Below are 23,425 nucleotides of genomic sequence, written 5' to 3'. Positions count from 1 at the left end.
TACTTAACATAGTAGACAGATTTGCAGATACCCAGGTAATTTATCATATTGTCCTTCACTACTTCATTGACTGTGGAATTGTCGCAGGTATACCTGGAAGAGAAGGAGGTGTCTCTTCAAGGATTGACCTTGGAGTTCTCTAAGTATCTAGGTAGTGTTGATGGTTCCTGAAATGATACAGTGATCAAGGGAATCTGCATGTGTAGAGGTAGAATGAGATATGCACCAAAAATATTTTCTATAGTGTTTTTTTTTCAGACTCCTATCAATACATCACAGTGAGCCTATCAATGGTGGGGACATTGCTGATGTCACAATAAGTGATGATGTGGGCCTAAGTCACAGTGCAGACCATCTGATCTTCAGATAGCTAGGTAAGTGATGACGGTGTCCCTAATACATGTTATTACCATGACTTCTTTGTCCCTAATACATGTTATTACCATGACTTCAGGTAAGAAATGATAGATTCCTTACTAATTCTTGAAACCATGAGTTTTCAGTTTTTAGAGAAAATTCTTGTCTAACTCTGAATAATGAGGGATTATATGTATCAGGTATTGGTCATTCTATCTCAACCACAGTAGTGATCATGGGAATTTTGTAGGTGTCCTGTAAAAGTTGTATTACCTGACAATGGTCTTGAACTTGGGGTACTACAGATATTCAGGTGGAGTTGATGCTTTCATAATGATGGAAATGACCACGCTTATTCATAGGTGTCCTGTTAGAATGAGCTGTGTCCTTTACACATATATCATAATGTCTTTTTTAGGTTCCTGTCAAGAGATGATGATGAACCTAGCACTAGTCACTCTCTGCGGACATTTCTGTTCCCCAGGTAAGTGATGATGTCCACCTACACCATTTCGAGTCATCTGACCTTCACATACCTAGATAAGTGTTGTTGATTGACTAAACTTGCCATGGGTGTTGTTTTGTTTTTGTTTTTGTTTTTGTTTTTTCAGATAATCAGGTAAGAAATGATGGCATTTTACCAGTTGTAGTAACCATGCTGTTCCACTGTTTCTGTTTCAGAGAAAATTTGTATTTAGTCATGTGAGTATTAGGCGAATTATGCCGTGAATACCCATAATCGTGGAGTGGTGTGGTATGGTAGTAATGTTAGTGTTTTTGCAGGTGAGCAGGGAGAGATGATGGTGTATCTTACCTTTGGCATGGACCTTGAAGTATTGCAACAATCCAGAAAGATCTGATGGGTCCTGCAGTGATGGCAATGAACAGGATTATTTGCACTGTCCTTCTTTTTTTTTTTTTTTTTTTTTTTTAAAGATTTTATTTATTTATTTGACAGAGATAGAGACAGCCAGCGAGAGAGGGAACATAAGCAGGGGGAGTGGGAGAGGAAGAAGCAGGCTCACAGCGGAGGAGCCCGATGTGGGGCTCGATCCCAAAACGCCGGGATCACGCCCTGAGCCGAAGGCAGACGCCCAACCGTTGTGCCACCCAGGCGCCCCTGCACTGTCCTTCTAGTAGCAAAGGAGGGCCCATAGGCACATTTTTCAGAGTGTTGTTTAAATTACCATCAAGAGGTCATGGTAAATTTCAAAGTGATCATTGATGGGACTTTGCTTGTATTCAGGTAAGTGATGATATGGGCCTTCAGGGCCCCACAAACTGATTTTCAGATATGTAGGTAACTGTGGGTGGTGTTCCTAACTGTTCTGTTACCATGTTTCCCTGCAGGTATCCAGTTAAAAAATGATACTGTCCCAACCAGTGCTAGTAAGTATATGCCCTTTTTATTTATTTTTTAGATTTAGATACAATGTGTGTTTAATGTTAGTAGTGATAAAGGGATATGCAGGTCCAGGTAACTTCTGCTGTTGCACATCAAGTATAGACCATGAGATTTCTACGAGTACTCCTAGAAAACAGTTAGTGTGTGTAACAGTGGTGTTGACCTTAAAGTTCTGCCAAAATCCATGCTGTGTTATGCTTCCCCTAATGATGGAAGTGACCAAGATTATTTGCAAATGTACTATTTCTTTCTGTGGGTAGACAAGTTGTGTCCTGCAACAACACATTTGTTGAGCATGTTTCTCAAGGTTCTGTGCAGTCATGACATCACAGTGAAGCAGACAGTGGTTGTCAGGAGGAGCTTGCTGGTAACCAGGCATGTGAGAAAGTGAGTCTTATCTCAGGACGGAAATCTGATCATCAGCTATCTGGGTGAGTAAGGATGGTGTCTCTAACACAGCGTACCATACTTTTTTGTAAGTTTCCTGTTAAGTTCTTCACTAGTTTACAGATATGGGATGATGTGACATTAACTCATTAGATACATTCACTTTTCATATTAGAAAAAGTTTGTTTGGCCCTGTGAGTGTTGAAGGATAGCACATATCCAGCTATTTATCATGGTGTCTTCCACCACAGTACTACCCATGGGTTTTCTGTTGGTGTCCAGTGAAGTAGGGCTGATTTTATCTGACATCAGTGTTGATCTTTGATTACCGAAAATACCCAGGTAAAGTTGGTGTGTCCCATAATGATGGAGCGACCAGCTTATTTGCAGATACCTTGCTAGAAAAAGGTCATAAAATGACACAGTCCCAACAAATGCTAGTAACCATGCTATTAATTATTTGAAGTTTAGACATACTGTGTGTTTAACCCTAGTGGTGACAGGGATATGCAGGTGTCCAGGTAAGATATCGTACTGCTCCACACCACAGTATTGAGCATGAAATTTTTTACAAGTACTCAGGAGATGATGCTTTCTCTAACAGTGGTGTTGACCTTTAACATAGATCTCATCATGTCGGGACAGCAACCTGAAAAAGATTTCGCTATGCACTTAGCATTGATGTTAATGGCAGACATTGCTGGTATGTTTCCGGGTAAGCGAGATTGTGGGCCTAAACCATAGCGCAGGCCGTCTGATCTCTAGACAGCTAGGTAAGTGATGATGGTGTCTCTAAAAGTTGTTACCATGATTTCTTTGCAGGTATTCAGGTAGGAATTGATAGTCCTTACTAATTCTAGAAACCATGAGTTTTTACTTTTTGTGTTTTAGGAAAGATTTTTGTTTAACCTTGTGAGTGATGAGGGATTGCCATACCCAGGTAATTAACATTATGTCCTCAACCGCAGCAATAACCATGAAAATTTTCCACGTCTCCCGTGAAGAAATATTATCTTATCTAGTGATGATTTTGACCTTGGAGTACTACAAGTGTTCAGGTAGAGTTGATATGTCTCATAATGTAAAGTGACCAAGGTTATTTACAGGTATCCTGGTAGAACAAGTTGTGTCCCTTTACACATATATCATGTGTTTTTCAGGTTCCTGTCAAAAGACTTCAGTGAATCTGATGATGGTCGTTAAGGGGGTCGGGGGACATTTCTGGTATTCAGGTATCTGATGAGGTGTACTTTCACTACGTCAGACCCTCTGATCTTCATGAGTCTATTTCCATTAAATTTTGTTGATTGCTTGAACTTGTTTTACCATTTGGGGATTTTGTTTTTAAGGCATTCAGGCAGAAATGATAGTGTTTTTACGAATTCTAGCAAACCTATTATCCTACTTTTTTGTATTTTAGAGGAAATTTACATATAACTATGTGAATATTTAGCGATTCATGGCTATTCATGGAATAAACAGTTGTGGGTCACACAAGTTACCATGGTATTTTTGTAGGTGAGCAATCAAAACATGATGGTGTCTGACGATGGCATAGACCTTGGAGTACTGCAAGATCCCAAGTAGAGTTGATGGGTCCTACAATGATGTAAGTGCACGAGATTATTTCCCTTGTCCTGGTAGAGAGGGTAATCCACAGACCCATTTGTCACAGTGTTTTTTGCTTTTTTTTTTCAAGTTCCTGTCAAGAAATCATGGTGAACCCCATAATGATCAATAATAGGACTTTGCTTTTATCCAGGTAAGTGATGGTGTGGGCCTCAAGCACCCTAGAAACAGTCTAACCATGTGATATGTGGGTAAGTGTGGATGGATTTCCCAACTTTTTTGTGACTATGTTTTTGTTTTTGTATTTACAGGTATTCAGGTAAGAAATGACATGGTCCCAACAAATGCTAGTAATCACGCTATTAATTAAAGTTTAGACGTAATGTGTGTTTAACCCTAGCGGTGACGGGGATATGCAGGTGTCCAGGTATGATATCCTACTGCTCCACACCACAGTATTGAGCATGAAATTTTTTACAGGTACTCAGGAGATGATGCTTTCTCTAACAGTGGTGTTGACCTTGAAGTTCTAGTTCTGCCAAGATCCAAGTAGTGTTGGTGGGTTTTCTAATGATGGAAATAACCAGTGTTAATTATATTCTTTTTTTTTTCCCCAGGTGAAACAACTTTTGCTTTTTTTTTTTTTTATGTATAAACTATTAACAGACAAGGCCTACGGATTTATGTCTTCTTGAACACCCCCACAGTGCGGCCGTGGCAGCCTGTGGTCTTGGTGTGCTGGCCTCGGGCACGAAGTCCCCAGAAGTGGCACAGCCCTCTGTGGGCCCGAATCTTCTTCAGTCCCCCCAGGTCTTCACGAAGTTCGTTGTCCAGACCATTGGCCAGGACCTGGCTATATTTTCCATCCTTCATGTCCTTTTGTCTGTTCAAAAACCAGTCTGGGATCTTACTGGCACGGATTTGCATAATGGTGATCACACATTCCGCCTCATCCTCAGTGAGCTCTCCTGCGCTCCTGGGGAGATCGATGTCTGCTTTCCTCAACACCACATGAGCATATCTTCACCCCACAGCCTTAATTGCAGTGCTTTCTGCCGCGCATCGATATTGGTGTTGAGTACTCAGAAAACGTGCCGAAACTTCTCAGGGATCACTAGAGACGTGGCGGCAGCCCTGAAGGCGGCGTGTAGGCCTCCTGTGGAAGAGTAAAACAACTTTTGTCTTATACTTGTCAATTGTGTTTTTTCAGGTTATGGTAGTTAGTCCTGCTACAGTGAACCTAGAAATGCTCGTAACCTGGTATGTGATATTGTGGATGTTGCACCATGGTTGAGATGTTCTGATATCAGGTAAGTGAAGGTGGTGTCCCGAACAGCATTAGCGTGTTTTTTCTGCAGGTATCATGCTAAAGTCTTTGCTGTTATACAGGTATGAGATGACGTCACATTAACTCTTAGACCTTCGTATTCTCAGGTATGTATGTCATTAATGATGTTTTGAATAGTCTTATATTATCCATATTTTTGGCTTGTATGCAGTAAGATTAATTTGTCCCTCACAATACGAGTAAGCACAACATTTTACTGTATTCTTATTCAGAGATTGTGTTTTGTACACTCGTACTGATAAAAGGATAAGCAGGTATCCAGATATTCTATCATATCATCCATCTTCACAGTATTAAACATGGAATTTTTGCAGGTATCTCTTATAAGAGAAGAAGGTATCTCTTACCAGGGTTTAGTCTTGGACTGCTGCAAGTATCCAGATGGTGGTGATGAGTCTTAAAAGGATGCCCTTGACCAATGGAAACAGCAGTAGACCAGGTAGAACAAGGCAAGTCCTGAACACATTTTCCACATTGCGTTTTTCAGGTTTACGTGAAGACCTCCTGATTAATAGGCTCCCTTGTCATATTTAATGGGACATATAGAGCTGTCAAGGTAAGTGATGATGTGGGCCTAAACCACAGCTCACTCTTTTTTTTTTTTTTTTTTTTAAGATTTTATTTATTTATTTGACAGAGAGAGAGACAGCCAGTGAGAGAGGGAACACAAGCAGGGGGAATGGGAGAGGAAGAAGCAGGCTCCCAGCAGAGGAGCCCGATGTGGGACTCAATCCCATAACGCCGAGATCACGCCCTGAGCCGAAGGCAAATGCTTAACGACTGCGCCACCCAGGCGCCCCCCAGCTCACTCTTTCTGATCCTATTATGTAGGTAAGTGGTTGTGTCCCTGACACTTCTTGTTACCGTGATTTTGTTGCTGGCATTCAGGTAAGAAATGATAGAGTCCTTACCAAATCTAGTGACTATGACTTTACACTTCTCACATTTAGAGATAGCTTATGTTTAACTCTGTGAGTGTTGACGTTTGATTGTATCTATAATTGTCAAGGAGTTCCCATGCCAATAGTAACCACAGTATTTTTGCAGGAGCCCAGTTAAAAGATGATGGTCTCTTGTGACAAAGGCGTTGACCTGAAGTAATGCAAGTATCAAAGTAGAGTTGATGTGTTCCATAATAATGGAAGTGAAAAGGATTATTAGCAGGTGTTCTGGTAGAACAAGTTGTGTACTTAAACACAGTTGTCCTATGTTTTTCTTCAGGTTCTTGTCAAGAAAACCCAGTGAACCTAACAGTTTTCGTTAATGGAACATTGCTCTTAACCTGGTAAGTGGTAAAGTGGGTTCTACCACAATCCAGACCATCTGATTTTCAGTATGAAGGCAGGTGAGGGTGGTGTCACTAACATTGGTGTTAACACGTTTGTTTGCAGGTATCCTGTTAAGGTCTTTGTTAGTATACAGGTATGAGGAGATATGACATTATGTTATTAGAGACATTCTTATTTCCAGGTATCTGTGTAATTAACATTTGAGACTGTGATATTTATGTTATTTTGGGGATGTATTCTGTTAAGAAATTAATGTGTCCCTAATAACACTAGTAAGAATGTGATTTTCTGTATTCTTGTTTAGAGATACTGTGTGTTTAACACTTGGGGTGACAGAGGGATCCAGGTATTCTGTTATGTAGTCTATCATAGTGTTATTGACCATGGAATGTTTGCAGGTATCCATCAAGAGAGGAAGGTATGTCCTCAGCTTTCACCTGAGAGTTCCACAAGTAACCAAGAGAAATTGCAGGTATAGCAGAAGAAGGATTTACTCTCCACAATGTGGTTTTCAGGTTCATGTCAGAACATTATGATAAGCCCATTATTGGTAGGTAGCATGGGACATTGCTGGTGTCAAGGTCAGTGATGAAGTGGGCCTAAAGTACAGCACAAGCCATCTAACTTTCATACACATAGAAGTAAGTCATATTAGCTTGCCAAAACTTTTGGTCGCCATATTTTTCTCACTTGCTGTTTGTTTAGGTATTTAAGTTTAGAAACGACAGTATCCTTATCAACACCAGTAACCATGTACTTTTCCTTATTGCAGAGAAAATTTGTTTAACTCTGGGAGTTCTGAGTGATTTCTGGGTATCTGCATAATGATTACAGAGTTCCGTGTCACAGTAGCAGCCGTGCGTTACTTGACAACAGTTAGAAGGTGACGGTGTTTTTAACAGTGGTGCAGACCTTGGAGTACCGCAGGTATCCAGGCAGAGATGAGGTTATTTGCAGGTGTCCTGGTGGGAAATATGTGTCCATAGACAGGCTTGTCACAGTGTGGTTTTCAGGTTCCTGTCAGGAGATCGTGGCGAACTTCATAATGATTTTGATCAGCGACATTGCTTGTATTGCTGTAAGTGCTGATATGCCTCAACCATCCCTCCAGACCTTCTGATCTGGAGATTTCTAGGTAAGTGTTGATAGCATCACTAACATTTGTGTAACCATAGTTTTGTTTTGGGTTTTTTTGGGTAGGCATTCATGTAAAAAGTAGTATCTCAAACAATGCTAGTAAGCATTAGCTCTTACAGGATTAAGGCTCAGTGGGTGGAGCATGTGACCCTTGATCTTGGGTTGCGAGTTGAAGCCCCACGTTGGGCCTAGAGCTTACTTAAAAAAAAATTTAAACCCCCCCAGAGTTTATATATAATGTGTGTCTAACAGCAGTAGTGACCGAGATCCATGCAGGTGAATCATCTAGGTTCCACACCACAGTATTGCCTATAAGATTTTTCCAGGTGGTCGGTCAAGAGGTGATGATATGTCTCATATCTGTGTTGACCTTGAAGTTCTGCCAGGATCCAGGTAATGTCGATGGTTCCCACAGGGAGGGAATGGACCAAGATTACCTACAGACGCCCTGGCAGGACAGGTCATTACTTTACACACATTTGCTGCACGTCTTTTTTTTAGGTTCCTGTCAAGCAATCTGGACATAATAATGGTCATTAAGAAAATCTTGTTAGGAACCAGTTAAGTGCTAAAGAGAGTTTTACTACAGTTAAGACCATCTAATCTTCAGATTATCAAGGCAAGTGAGAATGATGTCGCTAACATTTGTGTTACCGTCTTTTTGCAGATAAACTGTTAAGGTTCTAGTAACCAGATGTGAGATGACGTGACATTAACTCGGGGAGATATTATCTTCAGAAGTCTGTGTGATTAGTGATATTGTTCAGGCTCTAACAATAACTTAGTGTTAGGCATGTATGCAGTTAAGAAATTAAGTTGTCCCTAACAATTAGTTAGTATGCCTGAGAATTTATGACTGTTTAGAGATAGAGAGTTTTGGACTGATCGAGGGACTTTCAGATATCCAGGCCCTTTACTGTATTGTCCATCACTGTGTTCCTGACCATGGCATTTCTGCAGGCATTCCTTCAAGAGAGGGAGATTCTCTTACTCGGGGCTGACCTTGGAGTTTTGCAAGTATTCAGGCATTGTTGATGGGTCCCGAAGTAATACAAAGGACCGAGGGAATTTGCAGTTGTCTGTGAGAATGGACTTGTACCAATCACATTTGCCACAGTGTGTTTTCCAGCTTCCTGTCAAGACATCACGATGACCCCAGCAGTGCGCATTAGCGGGGAGCATGATGCCAGTATGCAGATAGTAGAGGCTGTGGCCCTGAACCCCAGGCCAGCCATCTGATCTCCAGATCGCTGAGTAAGTGATGATAGAATCTTTTGGTGACCTTATATTGTTGCAGGTGTTGAGGGAAGAGATTATGTAGCCTTTACCAGTAATAAAAACAATGAATTTTCACTTTTATATTTAGAGAAAAGATATAACCCTATTAGCGTTAAGGGATTGCACTCATACAGGTGGCTGTCATGGAGTTCACACCCCAGTAGTCACCACAGAATCAGGCAGATGTCCAGTCAAGTAATGGTGGTCTCTACTGACAGCAGTGTTGACCTGAGTAATGGAAGTCCCTAGACTTCTTAGGTAGAGTTGATGTGTTCCATGGTAATGGGAGTGAAAAGGTTATGTTTAGGTGTCCCCATAGAATAATTTGCATTTCAAATATATTGTTGTTTGTGCTTTTTCAGGTTCTTGTTGGGAGAACACAGTGAACATCACAGTGGTTGTTAATGGATCCTTACTTGTAACCAGGTAAGTGCTAAAGTGGGTCTTACTACAATGCAGACCGATCTAATCTTCAGCGTCTAGGTAAGTGAGGATGGTGTCCCTAGCACTCGTATTACTGTGTTTATTTGCAAATGTCCTCTTAAGATCTTCCTTAGTACACAGGTATAGAATAATGTGACATTAACTTACTTGAGACATTTTTTTTTTAGATACCTATGCAATAATATGTTTAAGGTCCTGATATTTACATTGTTTGGGCATGTGTTCTGTTAAGAAATTAATGTGTTCCCCTAATACTAGTAAGAACGAGACTTGTATCCTTGTTTGGAACTACTGTGTTTTTACAGCTGGTGGTGATGGAAGGACATGCAGGTATCCAGGTAATGTATCCTATTGTCCATCACAGCATTATTGACCATGGCTTTTTTGTAGATATCCCTTCAAAGAGGAACCAGTCTCTTCCTAGCTTTAAGCTTGGAGTTCTGCAAGTACCCAGGTAGTGTTGGTGGATCCCAAAACAATACAAGTGACTCGGGGAACTGGCAGGTGCATGGGTTAAATGAGACGTAAACAAAAAAATTTCCACAGTGTGTTTTTTAGATTCATTTCAGGACATCATGGTCAGTCTCTCAGTGGTAGTTCATGTGAGACACTGGTAGTATGGGGTAAGTGATGATGTGGGCCCGAGCCCCAGCACAGACTATCAGATTTTCACACACGTGGGTAAATGATTATGTGTCCTCACACTTCTTGTTACCATGATTTTTTTGCAAGTGTTCAGGAAAGAAATGGTGGCTTTCCCAACTCTAGAAAACATGAGTTTTTACTTTTATATTTCAGGAAAGTTTATGCTGAACGCTGTGAAGTGTGTTGAGGGATTACATATATGTAAGTATTTCTTATATTCCCCTTTATCGTACTATCTATATGATATTTAGAAGTGTCCAAACACTGATGGTTTCCTGACATCGGTGCTAACTTTCAATTACAAGTACCCAGCTAGAGTTGCTTTGTTTCATAATGATGAAGTGAACAATGTTATTTGCAGGTGTCATGGTAGAAAAAGTTGTTTCCATTAACACAAATTTCAGGATGTGTTTTCCAGATTCCTGTCAAGACCTCATGATGAACTTAGCATCGGTCACTAATGGGGGCAGGGATGTTGCTGGTATGCAGGTAAGGGAGGATGTGAGCCTAAACCACAGCACAGGCCATCTGATCTCTAGACAGCTAGGTAAGTGATGATGGTGTCTCTAAGAGTTGTTACCATGATTTCTTTGCAGGTATTCAGGTAGGAATTGATAGTCCTTACTAATTCTAGAAACATTGAGTTTTTACTTTTTGTGTTTTAGAAAAGGTGTGTGTTTGGGGCGCCTGGGTGGCTCAGTCAGTTAAGCGTCTGCCTCTTGGTTTCAGCTCAGGTCATGATCTCAGGTTGTGGGATCAAGCCCCACATCAGTCTCTGCGCTCAGTGCAGAGTCTGCTTCAGATTCTCTCTCCCTCTCACTCACGCACACACTCTCTCTCTCTCTCAAATAAAATCTTTAAAAAAGAAAAAAAAAAGAAAGTGTTTGTTTAGCCCTGTGAGTGTTGAGGGATCGCCATATCCTGATATTAATCGTGATTCTCAGCCATAACAGTGACCACGGAAATCTTGCAGGTGTGCTATAAAGAAATATTGTCTTACGTAACAACAATGGTCTTGATCTTGGAGTACTGCAAGCGTTCAGGTAGAGGTGATGTTCTTATAATAGTGGAAGTGACAAAGGTTATTTGCAAGTGTTCTGCTTGCAGCAAGTCACAGTCCTTTACACACATATCATTATGTTATTTTTCAGGTTCCTTCAAGATCATGAAGCACTTAACAGTGGTCGTTAATGGGGGACGTTTCTTTTTTTTTCTTTTTCTTTTCTTTTTTTTTTTTTTTTAAAGATTTTATTTATTTATTCGACAGAGATAGAGACAGCCAGCGAGAGAGGGAACACAAGCAGGAGGAGTGGGAGAGGAAGAGGCAGGCTCATAGCAGAGAAGCCTGATGTGGGGCTCGATCCCAGAACGCCGGGATCACGCCCTGAGCCGAAGGCAGACGCTTAACCACTGTGCCACCCAGGCGCCCCAATGGGGGACGTTTCTTGTATGCAGGTAAGTAGTGATGTGTATCTTTACCACATCGGACCCTCTGATTGTGTGTGTGTGTCTGTGTCTGTGTGTGTGTAAATAATGTATAAGGTGTTGATTGCCTTAGCTTGTTTTACCATGTGATTCTTTTTAAGGTGTGCCGGTAAGAAATGATAATGTTTTACCAGTTCTAACAATCATGTTATCATACTGTTATCTATTTTAGAGAAAATTTATGTTTAACCTTTTGAGTGTTGATCAGTTTGTGGGTATCATGTAATGATCATGGAGTTGTGCATCACACTAGTAACCATGGTATTTTTGCTGATAACCATTCAAGAGATGGTGGTGTTTCTAACAGTGGTGTAGATGGTGGAGTACTGCAAGAATCCAGGTAGAGCTGATGGGTCCAGCAATGATGAAACTGAACAAGGTTATTTGCAGGGTCCTGATAGGAAAAGCGTGTCTGTAATCACCTTTGTCATAATGTGATTTTCAGGTTCCTGTGAAGAAATCATGGTAAACCTCGTAATGACCATTAACAGAACTTTGCTTGCATCCAGGTAAGTGATGATATGAGCCTTAAAGCACCTTACAATCTGATCTTCAAATATTTAGATTAGTGTGGATGGTCCTAACATTTGTGATAGCATGTTTTTCTGCATGTGTTCAATTAATAAATGATATTGTCCCAACCAATGTTAGTAGTAATCATTAGCCCTTAGTACTGCAGAGTTTCTATTCAATGTGTGTTTAAACTTAGCAGTGATGGAGGCAGATACAAGTGTCTAGGTAAGTCATCCTTCTGTTTCACACCACAGTCTTGTCTATGAGATTCCTACAGATACTCAAGAAGGTGATGTCTCTGGTAATGGTGTTAATCTTGAAGTTTTGCCAATATCCAGTTATGATGATGGTTTCCCTAATAATGGCAGTAACCAAGATTATTTGTAGGTACCTTTTTTTTTTCCAGGTAAAGTAAATCATGTCCTTCAACACACTTGTTGTTGTTGTTGTTGTTTTTAAGGTTCCAACCATTATGACCTTGCTAGTAACCAGGTATGTGATAGATCGGTTCTACCAAAATATAGATCCACCTGATCTTTGGATGTTTAGGGGTGTGAGGATGGTGTCCCTAACACAGCGTTACTGTGCTTTTTACTGGTGTCCCATTAAGTTCTTTGCTAGTATAAAAATATGAGATGATGTGACAGTAAATCATTAGAGGTTTCTTATTTTCAGGTATATAGGTAAATAATGTTTCCTAGACCTTCATATTAATCTTTTTGGCATATACACAGTTCAGAAATCAATTTTTTCCTACCACTACTAGCATGAGATTTTACTGTCTCCTTGTTCAGAGATAATATGTGTTTTTACCAATGGACCTATAGTCCGTTATCCAGGTAATTTATCATATATTCCATACTCTTGATAATGACTGTGGTATCTTTGCAGGCATCTCCTCAAGAAATGAAGGTAAATCTAACTAGAATTTAACCTTTTGAGTTCTACGTATTGCCCAGGATTGTTGAAGGGGGTCCCAAAATAATACACTAACCAAAAGAACTTGCAGTTATCCAGGTAGAATAAAATGTGTATGGAACAAGTTTTCTATGCTGTGTTTTCAGGTTCACGTTAAAACATCATGGGGAGCGCATCAGTGATGGTAAATGAGGCACATAGCAGGTATTGAGGTAAGTGATGATGTGGGCCTGAACCACGGCACAGACCATCTGATCTTGTATGTAGGTAAGGGATTGTGGCCCTAACACCTCTCACTACTATGATTTTGTTGCAGGTATTCAGGTAAGAAATGATAGTCCTTACCAAATGTAGTGACCATGACTTTACACTTTTTACATTTTTTAAAAGATTTATTTATTTGAGAGAGAGTGGGAGAGGGAGAGCACGCGCGCCTGGGTGCAGGAGGGTCAGAGGGAGAGTCTCGAGCAGGAGCTCGATCCCACGATCCTGAGGTCACAACCAGAGCAAAACCAAGAGTCAGATGCTTAACCAACTGTACCCTGACACTTTTTACATTTTAGAGATAACCTGTTTAACCCTGTGAGTGTTGCGAGTTCACTGTATCTGTAATTGTCAAGTTCCCACCCCAGTAGTAACCACAGTGTTTTTGCAGGAATCCAGTTAAGACACAATGGCTTTCTTCTGACCAAGGTGTTGACCTGAATTAATACAAATATCAGGGTAGAGTCGATAAGTTCTTCACTAAAGGAAGTGAAAAGGATGATTAGCAGGTGTTCTGGTTGAATAAGTCATGTCCTTAAACATATTTACCCTGTGTGTTTCTTCAGTTTCCTGTCAAGAAAACACAGTCAACCTAACAGTGTTTGTTAATGGAACCTTGCTCTTAACCAGGTACATGATAAACTGAATCTTATTGCATTGCAGACCACCCGATCTTCAGTATGAAGGTAGGTGAGGATGATGTCTCTAATACTTGTGTTACCCTGTTCGTTTGCACGTGTCTTGTTCAGCTCTTTGCTAGTATACACGTATGAGATAATGTGACATTAACTTACTGGAGACCTTTTTATTCTCAGGTATCTATGTAATTAATGTTTGAGACTCATATTTATCTTGTTTTGGCATATATGCAGTGAAGACATTAATTTGACCCTAATAGTAAAAATTAGATTTTTCATGTTCTTATTTAGAGATAATATATAATCCAAAGAATTTATCCTATACCATCATCATGTTCTTGACTTTGGGGATTTTTTCAGGTATCCCTTCAAGAGAAGTAGATGTCTCTTCCCAGGGTTTGACCTTGGAGTTCTGCAAGTAAGTATCCAGGTAGTGCCGATAGGTCCTGAAATGATATAAATGACCAAGGGAATTTGCAAGTGTGGAGGTAGAATCATTCCTGTACCAACAACATTTTCCATACTTTCTGTTGTTTTTTCAGGTTCATGTTAAGACCTCACAGTGAGTTTATCAGTGATAGTTAATGTGGGACATTGCTGGTACGGAGGTTAAGTGATCCCGTGGGTCAAAACCACAGCACATACCATCTGGCCTTCGTATACCTAGGTAAGGGATGAGTGTCCTTACACTTCTTGTTACCATAAATTTTTTTTTGAAGGTATGAGGTAAGAAATGATAGAATCCTCACCAATTCCAGAGACCATGTTTCTCCACTTGCTATATTTCTGGAAATGTTCATTTAACCCTATGAGTGTTGAGGGACTGCATGTATACAGGTATTTATCATGATATTCTCTGTGATAGTACTTTCCACAGGATAGTTACAGGTGACCAATCATAGAATGACAGTTTTATCTGACAGTTTTATCTGTATTAACTTTGGGTTATTGTAAGTATCCAGTAGAGTTGATGTGTCTCATAATGATGAAGTGAACAATGTTATTTGCAGGTTTCCTATAGGAAAAAGTTACATCCTTTAACACACATTCACAATGTCTTTTCAGTTAAGAAATCATGATGAACTTAATGCTGCTTATTAGTGGGGATGTTCCTAGCGTGCAGGTAAGTGATGACGTGGGCCCAGCCCAGGCCTTCTGATCGCCATATAGCTGGCTAGGTGATGGTTTCCCTAATAATTGTTACCATTTTTCTTTGCAGGTAATCAGGTAGGAAGTGATAGTCCTTACCAATTCTAGAAACAATGTGTGTTTTTTTTTCCTTTTTATATTTTAGAGAAAATTTTATTTTATTCTGGTGAGTAATGAGAGATTGCCATATTCAGGTAATTATCATAATGTTCCTAACCCTAGCAGTAACCATGGAAATTTTGCAGGTGTTTCATGATGAAATGTCATATTTGATAATGGTCTTGACCTTGGAGTACTGCAGCTATTCAGATGGAGCTGATGTTCTCATAATGAAGGAAGCGTCCAAGGTAATTAATTTGAGGTGTCATGCTACAAGTTCTATTTTTTTACACATGTATCATGTGTTTTTCAGATTCCTGTCAAGAGATCAAGATGAAATTAATGGTTAACGGGGGACATTTCTGGTATCCAGATAAGTGATGTTGTATACCTTCACCACATGAGACCAGCTGACATTCACATACCTAGTTAAGTGGTAATGATGGGCTAAATTTGTTTTACCATGTGATTTATTTCAGGTTTTCAGGTAAGTAATGATAGTGTTTTTATGAATTTTAGCAGTCATGTTATCCTACTGTTTTATATTTTTGAGAAAATTCATTTTATACCATGTGAGATTTGAGCATCTTGTGGGTATCCGCATAATGATGGTGGAATTGTGCAGCGCAGTAGTAACCAGGGTCTCTTTGCACGTGAGCAGGGAAAAGATGATGGTGGTTCCGACAATGGCATAGACTTTGGAGTACTGCAGGAATCCAGGTAGAGTTAGATGTTGGGTCCTGCAGTGACTGCTCCTTGCAGTCTTCTAACAGCAAAGGTGTATCTATAGATACGTTTTATATAATGTATTTGTTAAATTCTTATCAAAATTCATGGTAAATAACCTAAAGATCAATAATAAGACTTTGCTTGTGTCTAGGTAAGTAATGACATGGGCCTTTAGCACCCTAAACACAGTCTGATGTTCAGATATGTAGGGAAGGATGGACAGTGTTCCTAACTTTTCTGTTCGTTTTCATGCAGGTATTCAGTGAAGAGATGATATTGTCCCAAGTATAGCCCTAATGTTTGTTAGAGTTCATGTATCATGTGTGCTTAACCTGAGCCATGATGGAAGGATATGAAGGTGTGCCACTAAGTCATCCTCCTGTTCCACACCACAGTATTGACCAGGAGACTTCTGCAGGTGCTTGGAGATGGTCTGTCTCTAACACTGGTGTTGACGTTGAAGCTTTGAAAGATCCAGGTAGTGTTGGTGGTTCCCTTAATGATGTGACCATAAGATGATTTGCTGGTACCTTTTTTTGTTTAGTTTTTGATTCTCACAAGTAAAACAAACTGTGTCATTCAGCCCCTAAACACTTGTTTTTGAAAGTTTCGAGAAGCCATGACATCATAGTGAACCTAACCACAGTTGTGAGTTGGACCTCGATAGTAAGCAGGTATGTGATAAGGTGGGTCTTACCCCAATACACATCATTTGATCTTCACATATCTAGGTAAGTGAAAATGGGGTCTCTCAACACAGTGTTACCATGTCTTTTTGCAGGTGTCCTGTTAAGGCCTTTGCTAGTGTATGGGTAGGAGACGATGTGACAGTCACTCATTAGAGACACGCTCAATCTCAGTATCTATAAAATGAATGTTTTTGAGACTCTTATATTTACCTACTTTTTGTCATTATATAGTTAAGAAATTAATTTGTCTCTAGTAATACTAGCAAGAGTGAGATTTGTCTGTTCTTCTTTAGATAACGTGTATAGTAATGCTAATGAAAGCTGGGTATGCAGGTATTCATTGTAACTTATGTTGTCCTTCACAGTGTTATTGACGAAGGGGTTATGGCAGGTACCAGGCAAGAGAGGAAGGTGTCTCCTCTTAGGGTTTGACCTTGGTGTTCTGCAAGCAAGTATCCAGGTACTGTTGATGGATCCCAAAATGATACAAGTGACCAAGGAAATTTGAAGGTGTGGAGGTAAAACAAGATGTTTACTACAGTATGTTTTTCAGATTCATGTCAACACGTCACGGTAAACCTATCAATGGTAGTTAACGTCAGACACTGTTGTATGGAGGTAGGTGATGCTGTGGGCCTACAGCACAGCACAGACTGGCTAAGATTCATATATTTACGTAGGTAATGTGTTCCTCACATTTCTTGTTACCACAACTTTTTTGCAGGTAGTCAGGTAAGAAATTATAGAAACCTTATAAATTCTAGCAACCATATTATCCTGCTGTTCTACATGTTAGAGAAAATCATGTTTGATCATGTGATTGTTGAGCAATTTACAGATATCCACATAATTATGACTGAGCTGTTACAGTAATAACCTTGGTATTTTTCAGGAGAGCAGTCAAGAGATGATGACGTCTTTAACAATGGCACAGGTCTTAGAGTATTGCAAGGTTCCAGGGAGAGTTGATGGGTTTTGCAGTGATGGCAGTGAACAAGGTTATTTTCTAAGTCCAGGTATAGAAGGTATGACTATAGACACATTTGCCACAATGTGTTTTCCAGGTTCCTATCAAGAGATCATGGTGAATCTCCTAGTGATCATTAGAGGGGCATTGCTTGTATCAGGTAAGTGATGATGTGTGCCTTAAGCACCCTACAGACCATCTGATCTTCAGATCTTAAAGTCAGTGGGGTTCTTAACATTCGTGTTACCATGTTTTTGTTCTGGTTTTTTTTTTTTTTTCAGTTACTCAGTTATGTTGTCCCAACCAATGCTGGTAAGCATTAGTCTATTATTTTAGAGTTTAGATATACTGTATATTTAACCTCAGTAGCGGTTGAGGGACAGGTAGGTGTTGCAGTAACGTGCTCATCTGTTCCGTACCACAGTATTTACAATGAGATTTCTATAGGCAAGAGTCCCGTTAAGGCCTTTCCTGGTATACAGGTATGAGAATACATAGCATGAACTCATTAGAGAGCTGCTTGCTTTTCATGTGTGAATGAGGCTTTCAAGACTCTGTATTAACTATGTTCTTGGCATGTGTGCAGTTCTGAAATTAGTTTGACCCAAATAGTACTAGTAAGAGATTTTACTGTATTCTTATTCAGAGACTGTATGTTTTATATACCCAGAGTGGTGGATAGGCAGAGATCCAGGTAATTTTTCATATTGTCCATCACCACATTATTGACCATGGGATTTTTGTAGGTATCCTTTCAAGAGAGGAAGATATCTCTTATTAGGGTATAACTTCAGAGTTCTGCAATTATCCAGGTAACACTGATGAACCTCCAAATGATACAGTTGACCAAGGAATTTCCTGTTGTCCCACTAGAATGAGACGTGGACCGAACACATTTTCCACAATTTTTTTTCAGGTTCACGTGAAGACCTCAGTGCGAGCCTATCAATGGTAGTTAATGACGTGCACATATCAGATATTGAGGTAAGTGATGATGTGGGCCTACACCATGGCACAGGTCATATGATCTTCATACACAGAAGTAAGTGATGATGGTGGCCCTAACACCTGTGTTACCATGCAGTTTTGCAGGTATCCCTCTCAGGTCTTGGATAGTACACAGGTGTATACATGGTGTAATACTAACTCATTATAGATGTTCTTGCTCAAGACCCCTACTTCCCTTGTTTTTGGCAAGTATAAATTCCATTAATTGGACCCTGATAATCCTAGCAAGTAGTAGTTTTTATTGCTCTCTTGTATGGAGATAAAGTGCATTTCTTACTCATAGCGGCAGACAAATGGTAAATATCCAGGCCCTTTATCATATTGTTCTGACGGCATTATTACTGTGAGATATTTGCAGGTATGCCTCCAAGAGAGGAAGGTAAACCTTACTAGGGTTTAACCTCAGCGTTCTGGAAGTGTCCAGGTAATGTTTATGGGTCCCCAAATGATGCAAGTGACAAGGAAATTTACAGGGGCACAGGTAGAATGAGACATGTACCAAACACAGAAACCACAATATGTTTTCCAGGACATGCAGAGAGATCACATGAGCCTATCCATAGCAACGAGTGGGGGGGGCACATTGCTGGTATTGAGGTAAGTGACGCACTAGGCTGAAACCACAAGTATTTAGGTAAGTGGTAACATGTGCTGACACTTCTTGTTACCATGATTGTGTTGCAGGGATTCAGGTAAGAAGTAAGAATCCTTACCAATTCTAGAGACTATAAATTTTTACTTTTTACAATCTAGATAAATTTTATGTTTAACACTATGCATGTTAAGAGATCATAGGTATACAGATATTTATCATGGTTTTCTCCACCACAGTACTACCCATTTGATTTTTACAGGAGTCCAGTCAAGAAATGACAGTTTTCTGACATTAGTGTTGACCTTGGAGTACTGTTAAGTATCCAGGTAGTACTGTAAGTATTCAGAGTTGATATGTCTCATAATGATGAACTGACCAAGGTTATTTGCAGGTGTTCTGGTGGAAAAGTTGTATCCTTAAACATACGTTTCATAACATTTTTTTCAGATTCCTATCAAGAGATCACAGTGAACCTAACATGGGTCATTAATGGTGGCAGGGACCTTACTGATATGCAGGTAAGGGAGGATGTGGGCCTAAACCACAGCACAGGCTGTCCCATCTCCAGATAGCTAGGTAAGTGATGACGGTGGCCCTAACACTTGTTATCATGATTTCTTCAGGGGCATTCAGGTAGGAAATGATATAGATCCCTTGCCTATATGGAAACCACGAGTTTTCATTTTCTGTGTTTTAGAGAAAATTTTTATCTCTGTGTTGAATAAATATATTTGGGCAATTAGGATGATGTTTCCTGCCACAGTAGTGACCATGAGAATTTTGCAGGTATCCTGTTAGGAAATGTTGTCTCACCTGACTGTGATCTTAACCTTGGAGTGCTGCAAGGGTTCTGGCACAGTTGATGTTTTACAGTGATGAAAGTGATAAAGATTATTTGCAGATGTCCTGGTAGAATAAGTTGTTTTCTTTTATACATATGTTTTTCAGGTTCATGTCCCAAGATCATGGTGAACCTAATGGTTATTAGCAGGAGACATTTCTGGTATCCAGGTAAGTGAGGATACGCACCTTCATCGCATCACAGACCACCCAGTCTTCACATACTGACGTACGTGATATTGGTTCTTGTTTGACCGTGGGATTTTTTTTTTTTTTGTAGGTTTTCAGGTAAGAAATGATAATGTTTTACCAGTTACAGAAACCGTGTTATCCTACTGTTTCATATTTTAGAAAAAATTTATGTTTAATCATGTGAGTGTTGAGCAATTTGCAGATATCCATTTAATTATTATGAAGGTACAAATCACAGTAGTACCGTGGTTTGGGTGTTTTTGTTTGTTTTTGTGTTTGTGTTTGTTTGCTTGCAGGTGAGCATTCAAGAGATAATGGTGTCTCTAATAATGAGGTAGGCCTACCTAAGATTCTAGGTAGATATAATGAGTCCTGGGACGCCTGGGTGGCTCAGTCAGTTAAGCGTCTGCCTTCAGCTCAGGTCATGATCCCAGAGTCCTGGGATCGAGTCCTGCATTGGGTTTCTTGCTCAGCGGGGACCCTGCTTCTCCCTCTGCTGCTCCCCCTGCTTGTGCTCTCTCTCTGACAAATAAATAAAATCTTTAAAGAAAAATTTAAAGAGTCCTGCAGTGATGCTAGTGACAAGGTTATTATCAGGTTCCAGGTAATAATAGGTGTGTCATAACATATCTGTCACGATGTGTTCTTGAGGTTACTGTTAAGATAGCGTGGTAATCCTCATAATGGTCATTAAAGGGATTTTGTTTGTATCCCTTTAAGTATGTGATGTTGATAGCCTTCTCCATGCTGTAGGTCATCTAATATTCAAACATCTGAGTAAGTGTGGATGGTATTCCTAATCTTGTATCGCTATGTGTTTTTGCAGTTATTCAGGTAAGAGATGATATTGTCAATACTAGTAAGCGTTAGCCCTTGTTATTTTAAAGTTTAGATATAATGTTTGTATAACATCATTAATGACTGAGATTACATGAGTGTCCAGGAAAGTTATTATTTTGCCCATCATCTCTTTATTGACCATGGCTTCTTACAGTTATCTTGTCAAGACTGTATTGTGTCTCTAACTGGGGGGTTGACCTTGACCTTCTGCAAGTTTCCTGGTAGATTTGATAGGCCTCCTAAATTTGATGGGAAGTTGCAGGTGTTCAGGTAATACATGTATTCTTAACACAGTTTTTACCATGAATTTTTATAGACTCCAATCAAGAGATGATGGAAGGTCTTCGAGAAAATATACCAGAAAAATCCCAAATTAAATACTACAGTCATGATGAGCACCAGGTAATGTATGGAATTCTTGAATCACTATATTGTACACCTCAATAGTTTTGTAACACTGTTTATTGGAATTAAAACTTAAAAATACATAAAGGGATTCAAAAACAATTCCAGGGAAAAATGACCTATTCAAGTCGTGTAACGATATTTTCAGTTTCCAATAGCTGCCTGTGAAAAAAATCTTGCTCAAAATTCAAAAAATGAGAAAAATGTACTCCATATGAATGACTGAATAACTTGAACTTGTGCTGGTGAGAAAATAAAATTGAATGAATGAATGAATGAATTCTATTGTTAGTTGAACCATCATCTCTTGATTTGTATTTTTGCAGATACCCACTCAAGAGGAGATAATGTCTTGTCCCTGGATGTTTGCAAGTATTTGGATAGATTTTATGGTTCCTTTTAAGTCTGCAGTGCTCATTAGACTTTCAGGTGTCCAGGTTATGGAATTATCGTTAAACACTGTGCTCTTTGGCTTTTGTAGATTCCAGTTAAGAGATTGTTGAGAACTTCCGCGTGGTATTGAAGGCAAAATTTCGTTTGCTCTAAGTACAAGATAATGGTGTTTATACCCAGAGTTAGAGCTCATGAAATCTTGCACATAATCAGGCAGACCATGTTGGTGTTCTGAAGCAAGCATAGTGACCATGTTTGTGAGTGTTCGTAAGTTGTAAGTAGCGATCAGGGAAGTTTTGCAGATATCCTGTCACACTATGAAAGTATCTCTAACTAAGGTGTTTTTCTTGGAAATTTGTAGATGTCCAGCTAAGAGTTGATGGTATCCCTAATCAAGATAATGACCGTGGGATTTTGCAGTTATCCAAGCAAGAGATGACGTGTCCCTACCGTGATCTTGATCCTATGCCTTTCTAGGTATTCAGGTAAAAGATGGTATTTGTCTGAATATGTTATTGACCATGGGGCTTTTACTGGTATGCAGGCAGATGATGATTATGTCTGTATCTATAGTGCTGACCTTTGAATTTTATATGTATCTAGGTAAGAGTTGATCTGTCCCTTACCATGCTAGTGGCCTTGGGATATTTTAGTTGTGTAGACAAGGAGTGGGGTGTCCTTAACTATGTTAGTTACCATGAGATTTTGCAGGTATCCAGGTAAGATGTCACGTATCTACAACATATTATTTCTCTTTGGATTTTGTAGATATTCTGAGAAGAGATGATGGTGTTCCTAACAACACTAATGACCCAGGATTCTGCACATACCCAGTGAAGAGATGATGGCATCTCTACCAACATTGGTGTCTATGGAAATGAAAGAAATGGAATGCTTTTTTTGATTAGCTATATAATTTGTTAAAAGAATTTTAACTTTCAATGACTATTAAATATTATTCACAATCGTATTTTCTTATATCCATTTGTTTATTCAATTTCTCCATAATGACATTTGCATCAGGAATCTTAAGGCCCATGTTTATGAAATATGTTAATATCTTGGAGCCATCAATACAGATAGACTTCATATGAAATGTGATTATTTCCTAAAGAAAACTAGTCTATAAACCCAATTCTTTAGTTAAAGGGTTGGGGGAACCAAGAAAGAGGAATATTGGTATACATATTATGGGCAAAAAACATCTGTACTCTCACCCTCCTGATGTGAATAGGCATTAGATGATATGTTAGGAAAATACGTGAAACATGATAGAGATTAATGGGACACTTATATCTCTTGTCTAATTATTCAGTTATTAAATTATTATTTAGCTTATTATATCATTGACACATAGAAAATGAAAGCTGAATAAGAATTTGGGGATCGTTTAGCCCAACACCACCATGAATGAGAGAGCCCTGAGTGCAGAGAGGTTAATCAAGGTCACACAGCTGTCTAGTTGTGATGTGCTCTTTCCGTTATCCTGTTTTCTTGGTTTGAAAACCTGAGGCCGATTAAAAAGCAATAAGGCAAGGCAAGTGCTTGTTCGAATCAATACGGCTCAGGAAATGCACTTCCAATCGGCCAGACTATTCATCATGCACCTTGCTTTTTTGTTCATATATTCAGTATAAAATTCTCCTTAGCCCCGGGTCTCCGTCCTAAACCTCCAGGTACACATGTCTCCTATGAAGGGAAGCAGCCTACTCTGAATTTCGGTTCAGCCAAGTGGGATTCCTATGAACTTCTGTTCTCTGATATAACAGTCCTGAGATCTATTTACAGCCATTGTTCTCTGCATTTCAAAACCATTGAACATAATGTCAGAGCAAGACCCGG

The 23,425-nt window shown here is 39.5% G+C and overlaps 1 long non-coding RNA gene and 1 pseudogene across 1 annotated transcript; one reads left to right on the top strand and one right to left on the bottom strand.

Annotated features, from left to right (window-relative positions):
* Nucleotides 1-4,399: 4,399 nt before the first annotated feature.
* On the bottom strand, nt 4,400-7,005 carry LOC123794515 (small ribosomal subunit protein uS13 pseudogene; annotated as a pseudogene).
* Nucleotides 7,006-17,029: 10,024 nt separating this feature from the next.
* On the top strand, nt 17,030-22,536 carry LOC148107011 (uncharacterized). Its single transcript, XR_015723347.1, has 3 exons — nt 17,030-21,187; nt 21,517-22,068; nt 22,352-22,536. It is a non-coding gene; the product is annotated as an uncharacterized LOC148107011 (long non-coding RNA).
* Nucleotides 22,537-23,425: the final 889 nt, after the last annotated feature.

The sequence above is a fragment of the Ursus americanus genome, chromosome X (assembly GCF_024610735.1).
Source record: "Ursus americanus isolate L20-20 chromosome X, mUrsAme1.1.p, whole genome shotgun sequence".
Taxonomy (NCBI): Eukaryota; Metazoa; Chordata; class Mammalia; order Carnivora; family Ursidae; genus Ursus; species Ursus americanus.
Note: the sequence above shows the minus strand (reverse complement) of the source record. Positions and strands in the feature narration are given on the sequence as shown.